This window comes from Vulpes lagopus, chromosome 5 (genome assembly GCF_018345385.1).
Source record: "Vulpes lagopus strain Blue_001 chromosome 5, ASM1834538v1, whole genome shotgun sequence".
In the NCBI taxonomy this organism is placed as follows: domain Eukaryota; kingdom Metazoa; phylum Chordata; class Mammalia; order Carnivora; family Canidae; genus Vulpes; species Vulpes lagopus.
This window is the reverse complement of record NC_054828.1, coordinates 34,214,108-34,221,961: the sequence shown is the minus strand read 5'-3', so window position 1 is coordinate 34,221,961 and position 7,854 is coordinate 34,214,108. Positions and strand designations below refer to the sequence as shown.

The window sequence follows — 7,854 nt, the reverse complement described above, 5'->3', positions numbered from 1 at the left end:
CTTCTCAAAAATAAAATCAGCATAATGCCTTGACTGGAAAGATTCAAAGAAGAAATAAAAGGGTGGTAATTTGTAATAAAGCAATATGGATTTCAACATGGAAATGCTTAGGCTCAACTATAATAGAAGATAAAACAAAGGAGTCAGTGTTGTAATTATTGATACACTCACCACGGGTGGGACTATATACTTAGACCAATATAGTGTGTTACACTGCATACAACTAGCTGCCATTGGTGATATAATTTTGCAAATAGTGAAATCTTTGTAATGTTCCAAAAAACAGTATAAAAAATTTTTTTAAAAAGATTTTACCTATCCAGGGGCACCTGGGTGGCTCAGTTGGTTGAGCGTCTGCCTTCAGCTCAGGTCATGATCCCAGGACCCTGGGTTCAAGCCCTCTGGGATCAAGCCCCACATCAGGCTCCCTGCTCAGCAGAGACCCTGCGTCTCCCTCTCCCTCTGCCTGCTGCTTCCCTTGTTTGTGCTCTCTCTCCCTCTCTTTCACCCTCTCTCTCTCTCTCAAATAAATAAATAAAAATCTTTTTATTTTTTTTTTTTATTTTTTTTTTTAAGATTTTATTTATTTATTCATGATAGTCACACAGAGAGAGACAGAGAGGCAGAGACACAGGCAGAGGGAGAAGCAGGCTCCACGCAGGGAGCCCGACGTGGGATTTGATCCCGGGTCTCCAGGATCACGCCCCGGGCCAAAGGCAGGCGCCAAACCGCTGCGCCACCCAGGGATCCCAATAAAAATCTTTTTAAAAGAAAGATTTTACCTATCCATTTGAGGAGAGATACTGAGCCACCCAGGCACCCTCCAAATTTTCGTTTTACAAGGCAGTCACATTCCTGGAAAAAGTAGGTATATCTGAAACCATGCAAAAATACATTTATTTGTAAAATGCAATTATGTTTAAGACACAGGTAATTATAAACATTTTGTTGCTGTTGTTTTAAATCTCTATGAATATCTGGGACAAGACATCTCAGGCTCTTGGTAACTAAATACAAGTAGTGCCGTATATTGTGACAATAAAAACACATCTCCCCTCCAGAAAAATTTACAAAGTGCTCCTAGGGGTACTACTGTGTCCTTCACCCCATAGAAAGTCATTCTATTAGCAATTACCTTTAGCCTTTACTAAGAGAATCCTCAAGTGACAGTAGTTAAACAAATAGGGGTTTGCTTCTCTCTCAAGTAAAACAAAGCTTGGAAGCAGGCAGCGTTGGGCTGGTCTGTTCAAGTCTCCTATCCTTTCTGCTTTAATATCCCTAGTATTGATTTTCGACCTCAAGTTTGTGGCTGCAGAATGGCTGCTGGAGCTCCAGCTATTGTGTCTGTGATCTGAAGAAAGAAGCAAGGAAGTCAGGAAGATGGATAAGGATCCTTTAGGAATGGTTCTGGAAGACCCACCCAGCAGCTTCCTTTCTATCTGTCCTCAAAGCAGGTCTGGAAATGAAATTTTTTAGTTAGAGGCTTTACTGTCTCTAATAATAATATTGGTTCTATAGTAAAGAAGCAGGAGTGAATAGACATTGGGTAGGCAGACAGCCATTCCTGCCATATTGTTTCTTTCACCCACTGACAATATCCGGGGAACCTGCCAAAGCCCCAAATGCAGATTCAGCCCACAGATCCGAAGAGAGGTATTCAACCTTTTGAGTTCTTTGGCTCAGGGTCTCAAGCTTCTAATGGCTTCAATTTTTGCCTGCTATTTCACCCAATGGAACACAGTGGCCTCATTACAATGATCAGTTCTTACTGGACCCTGGTACTGAATGAATCCGGGGACAGTAGATCTAAGCAGGGGCTCAAAACCCAAAATCTGCCTGAACTTCTAGTGTGAGAGCATAAGATGACAGTGGTTGTTTCTCACTTTTGATTTTAGTCATTCGAGTATATGTATGTGTGTTTGCTTTACAGAGTTGGTGCCAACCCCTCTAGAATTTTCCTAGAAGAGTTTTGCTCAGTCTTACAAACATGTATTCCATTGACTGCCTTTCTCCTGCTGCGTGCCAGGGATGCAAGATGAAGCCAACAAAGGCTCTCCCCTGGAGAGCTCTCAGCCTGGGCGCAGAGTGGGGGTGCGGTGTGGTGAGGAATGGCAGAGACAGGCCACTGCACTCCAAAGTGGTCAGTGCAGTGCACACTTAGTAGGTGCTCAATAAATAGTTGTATTTTGACCTGTAATCTTCATTGAGATGCTTGGAGATAAATCCATGCTCTTTGAGGCTGAGACTTCCTGGGATGAGGAGTTACTCACATTGCTTCTGTTGCCAAATGCTCTGTTTTTCCTTCCATTTCACTCAGTCAACTCTACCCTAGAATAAGTTCCTGAAATATGCTTTTATGATCAACCTTGCAGAAACCCTTCTTGTGTTGAAGCCGTGCCAAAACTCTTGGAACTGGGAAATATCCAGAGATATGCAAAGATAAAAAAAAATAATAATCTCGGGAAATTCCTAGTTCTTTCTTAGTCTCAAAATCCCTCCAGAGGGCAATTTGGCAAGAATTTTCAAAGTTTTAATGAAATGTTTATACCTTTTGACCCTGCAGTTCCTCTTCTAAGAATTTATACCAAGAAAATAATTAAGGATCTACACAAAGATACAAAACTAAGGATATTTGTTAGAGACTGGTTTATAACCATGAAAGACTGAAAAGCACCTAGATGTGGTTGTTTGCAATGTTTTCTAACCAAAAATAGAAGATCAGTGACTATAGTACAATCCATACAACAACACTGCATCTACTTGAAATAATTCATTGAACAATTTTATATTGATTACTTGCAATATGCCAGGCATATAAATAGAAGGATACATTACTAAATAAACAGACAATGTGGATCTCACATTCTGGCTATGGGCCATAATTGTATTTATTGGCATGAAAATATATATTTAGGATATATCATTAAATGAAAAAAGGCAAGTTACAAAATCATTAAGAATGAAGATGATAATGATAATAGATAATACACTAGTGCATTTATTATGTGCCAAACATCAAGTTAGGAGCTTTACCTACACTTGTCATTTTATCTATCTAGGAACCCAATATGATCCATTGCTTGTTTAAAAATAATTTTTATGGGGCCCCTGGGGGGCTCAGGGCTTGAGGGTCTGCCTTCAGCTCAGGATGTGATCCCAGGGTCTGGGGATCAAGTCCCACATCAGGCTCTCCCAGGGAGCCTGCTTCCCCTTCTGTCTATGTCTCTGCCTCTCTGTGTGTCTGGTGAATAAATAAATAAAATCTTAAAATAAATAAATAAATAAATAAATAAATAAATAAATAAATAAATACTTTTGATATTCATTCTGTTTTGTTGAATAAGACAGGCACAAGGGCAATACTAAAGCAGCTGTTTCCTTTCTCCCACATTTACTTTGGACCTGGTCTCTGGATTTGTCCTTTTGCAGCGCGTGGGTGGAATCTCAGGCAGGTCTCAAAGCATTTCTGGTCCCTTTCAGTCAGTTGGACAGTCTTACTCTGAGAATTAAAACGTCCTGGGTGGGGGGGTGCGGCATCTTCAGCAGCAGGCACAGTCCTGGACCACGTTGGCTCCTGCGGGTGTCCCACGTGCACCTCTGCAGCCTCTTTCTCTGGCAGGTGCTTCTGCAGGCTGCTCCCAAGATTCCTCGTGGAGGACTGTGTCTCTCACAGCCGAAAGCTTCCCGTTCTCTTAGCCCATGTGGTCTCTGGCAGTCCCCCTTCCACTTTCTCCTTTGGGCCCTTTGCCCTACTGCTCAGGAGTTTTGTGGGGCAGTTCCCTTTTAAAAAGACCCCAGCCAGCTCCCTCCTCAGGTTCCCAGGGTCCCAGTGAAGCTGATGCATCTCTGCCTGCCACCAAGGAAGGCCAATCCTTTCCCCTCACTGTTGTGCAGACTTAGGCACAGCTACAATCTCTCACCTGTGAGCATCTCTTGGCAAAAGGCAGACATCAGTCCCCAAGCTCTAGGAAGCACACATCTAGCTCTCTGGGTCTCCTCAATGGTCTCCCTCTTGGCTTGGGATGAGGGGCTGCACTCTTCTCCCCCTTGGAGGTGGCAGGCTCTCCATAGAATTTTCTTTCACTGCTCTTCAGCCCTCACTGTTATAGGCTAGAAGGGTGATTGCTCAAAGCTGGCAGAGCTTGTTTCATGATCTCTCAGTTTACCTGTGTCAGTTGAACAGAAGTCATACCACCTTAATTAGGATATTTGGGATATAGGGTCCTTGGGTACCTATTGTATTGTTATCAACCTTCAGGGCTTCAGCCGAAAGTAAGCACAAAGTCTCATTTTAAATCCTGTTACAGGGACGCCTGAGTGGCTCAGTGGTTGAAGGTCTGCCTTTGGCTCGGGTCCTAATCCCAGGATCCTGTGATCGAGTTCCACATCGGGCTCCCTGCATGGAGCCTGCCTCTGTGCCTGTGTCTCTGCCCCTCTCTCTGTGTCTCTCATGAATGAATAAATAAAAATCTTTTAAAAAAATAAATCCTGTTACATTCCTGCATTATGTGCATGTGTCTAAAGGTTTCACTGCAAAATGGTACCAGTTATCTTCAGATCATGGAGTTGTTTTCCTCTTTTGTGCTTATCGGCTCTTCACTTGTACCTGCATTGAATATATATTAAAAGAAAAACTATTCTTAAAAGGAAAATATTCTTCCATGTGCAAAACAACAAATCAAAACAAAAACCCTAGACACAGATATCATACCTTTCACAGAAATTATCACAGACCTAAATGTAAAATGCAAAACTGTAAAACTCCCAGAAGAAAACACAGGAGAAAACCTGGGTAACCTTAGGAACTGTGGTGACTTTTAGATACAACCCCAAAGGCACGATCTATGAAAAAAACCATCAACAAGCTGGACTTCATTAAAATGAACACCTTTCTCTCTGCAAAACCCAACATCAAGAGAATGAGAAGACAAGCCATAGAGAGGGAGAAAATATTAGCAAAAGAGACCTCTGATAAAGGACAGGTCTCCAAAATATACAGAAAATTCTTAAAACTCAATAAGAAAACAACTGATTAAAAGAATGGACCAAAGGCCTTAACAGACACCTCATCTAAGAAGATAGCAAATAAGCATATGAAAAGATATTCAACATCATATGTCATTAGGAAATGCAAATTAAATCAAGGTAATACTAGCAGCCTTGAACAGATTCCAGTGCTGCCACCCTTGTCCCTGGTGGAGGTAGTTGCTGTGGTAGCTGTGGCCACCCCCGCTGGCCTGACCCACATGGTCGTGTGGTGGCTGCTGGCTTATGTCAGGGTGCCACTCTTGTAAGCACCACTGCCTGATTTTTGGGCAGCCACTCCCACCAGCGCTGGCCTACAGATGTTACTCCTGGTGCCAACTTTTGAGGATGTTTCCATTCCTGAAAGGCCTATGCTTGGATTTGTTGAAAGGGCACCACTGTGCCAAAAGGAAGAAGAGAACCTCAATACTTGAGTGACATACGAGGACCTTCTATTAAAGCTACTGAGTTTCCAGAAGGCAGTTTTGGAATCTTGGCACTGGGTGGTAGTTACCTCCATTGGGGACATTTTGAATGATGTGCCTGACAATCTACTGCTCTATGAACCCCAAGAACATGTTTGCCTCATAGAGAGTCAGCCCCTTTCAAGTCCATCACTTGCATGTGGTGGAGGAGGCAAAGATGCCATTGATCATTATGTGACTCCCGTAGAGGAAGGCTGGTGGTCTCATAGTAGAGATGGGTGTGGGTTGTGAATTCAAAGAGATACAGTGTTTCCTTGACCAGGTTGACCACAAGTTGCCCTTCCCAGCAAAGGCAGTGAACCATGAGACTCTAGGAAAGATGCAGAAAGATCAAGAGGAATGAAAACAGAACAACCAAACCCTCTGGACCTTTGAGCTCATAGCCACAGTCAGCATGCTGGGGATACAGAAAGTCCTGAGCCCGTATGACTTGACCTAGAAGAAGCAGTACTGGGGCAAGCTCCGTATGTCTAAACATGTGTAGTGAGAATATGAGAAATAAATCTAAAAAGGCTACTTGAGAAAGAATCTACATGGTTCTTCCCCTTGGCCTACCCTTAAAGTCTTTGGGTAGCTCTAAAAATCTAACAAAGGAGCAGCATATGAGTAAATGATTTCTGAAAAATTGTGAATATTTGTTGGTTTTTTAAAAGTATGTTATATTTACATTAAAGGAAGTTTGAGTATCACCTCAAAATAACCCAACCAACCAAACCAAAAAGAGTGAGATACCATTACATTCCTTCTAGAATGACCAAAATCTGGAATACTGACAATATCAAGTGCTGGTGAGGATATGGAGAAACAGGAACTTTCATAATCGCTGGTAGGAATGCAAAAATGAAAAAAAAAAAAAGGAATGCAAAAATGGTACAGCAACTTTAGAAGACAGTCTTATGAAACTAAACATACTTGTACTATATGATCTAGCACTTGAGCCCCTTGGTATTTACCCATAGGAGACAGAAACTTATATCCACACAAAAAACCTGCATATGGATGTTTATAGCAGCTTTATTCATAATTGCCTAAACTTGGAAGCAACCAGGATATCCTTCAATAGGTGAATGGATAAGTAAACCTGGTACATCCTGGCAATGGAATATGATTCAATGCTAAAAATAAATAATCTGTAAACCCATGAAAAGACATGGAAGAAGCTTAAATATATATTACCAAAGGAAAGAAATCAACAGAAAAAGCTATATACTCTACCATTTCAACTAAAACACATTCTGGAAAAGGTAAAATTATGGAGACAATAAAAAGATCAAGGCGGGGGTGTGCCTGGGTGGCTCAGTCAGTCAAGTGTCTGACTCTTGATTTCAACTCACATATTGATCTCAGGGTCCTAGAATCAAGTCCTGCATCAGGTTCCACACTCAGCCTATAGTCTGCTTGAGGATTCTCTCTCTCTCTCTCTCTCTCTCTCTCTCTCTCCCTCCCTCCCTCCCTCAAATAAATAAATCTTTAAAAAGATCAATGGTGGAAGAAAGGGATTAATAAGCAGAGCACAGAGGATTTGGGGGCAGTGAAGATACTCTGCATGATACCATAATGATAGATGAATGTCATTATAAATTGTCCAAACCTATGGAATGTACAACTCCAAGAGTAATGATGTAAACTATGGACTTTGGGAGATTAGGACATGTTAATGTAAGTTCATCAGTTGTCACAAATGTCTCACTCTAGGGGACTATGGATAATGGGGGATATATGTGTGGGACAGAGGATATGTGGGAAATCTCTGGCGCTTCCTCTCAATTTTGCCGTGAATGTAAAACTTCTCTAAAAAAAATTCTTCCAGAAAAAGTGCTTATATACATATATTTATTTTCTTTTTTTTTTTTTAATAAAGTTGGGAACTTTTTTTTTTTTTAATTTTTATTTATTTATGATAGTCACACAGAGAGAGAGAGAGAGGCAGAGACACAGGCAGAGGGAGAAGCAGGCTCCATGCACCGGGAGCCTGACGTGGGATTCGATCCTGGGTCTCCAGGATCGCGCCCTGGGCCAAAGGCAGGCGCCAAATCGCTGCACCACCCAGGGATCCCCACATATTTATTTTCTATTTTCTTCTTGAGTCAGTTTCAGTAATTCATTTCTTTCTAGGGAAGTTTACATTTCATAAGTTAACTAATTTATTGGCAAACCGTTGTTCATGATTTCCTTAGAATTCTTTTCATTGCTGTAAAGTTGGTAACAATGTTCTTATTTCATTCCTGATTTCTGTAATTTGTTTCTTTTATCTTTTTTCGCTCTTGGTCAGTCAAGCTAAAAGTTCGTCTATATTCTTTTCAAAGAGACAATTTTTCATTTTGTTACAGTTTTCCGTTGGTTT

At 41.3% G+C, this 7,854-nt stretch overlaps 1 pseudogene; it reads left to right on the top strand.

Moving 5' to 3' along the window:
• Window positions 1-5,246: 5,246 nt before the first annotated feature.
• On the top strand, window positions 5,247-5,994 carry LOC121491754 (annotated as a pseudogene).
• Window positions 5,995-7,854: the final 1,860 nt, after the last annotated feature.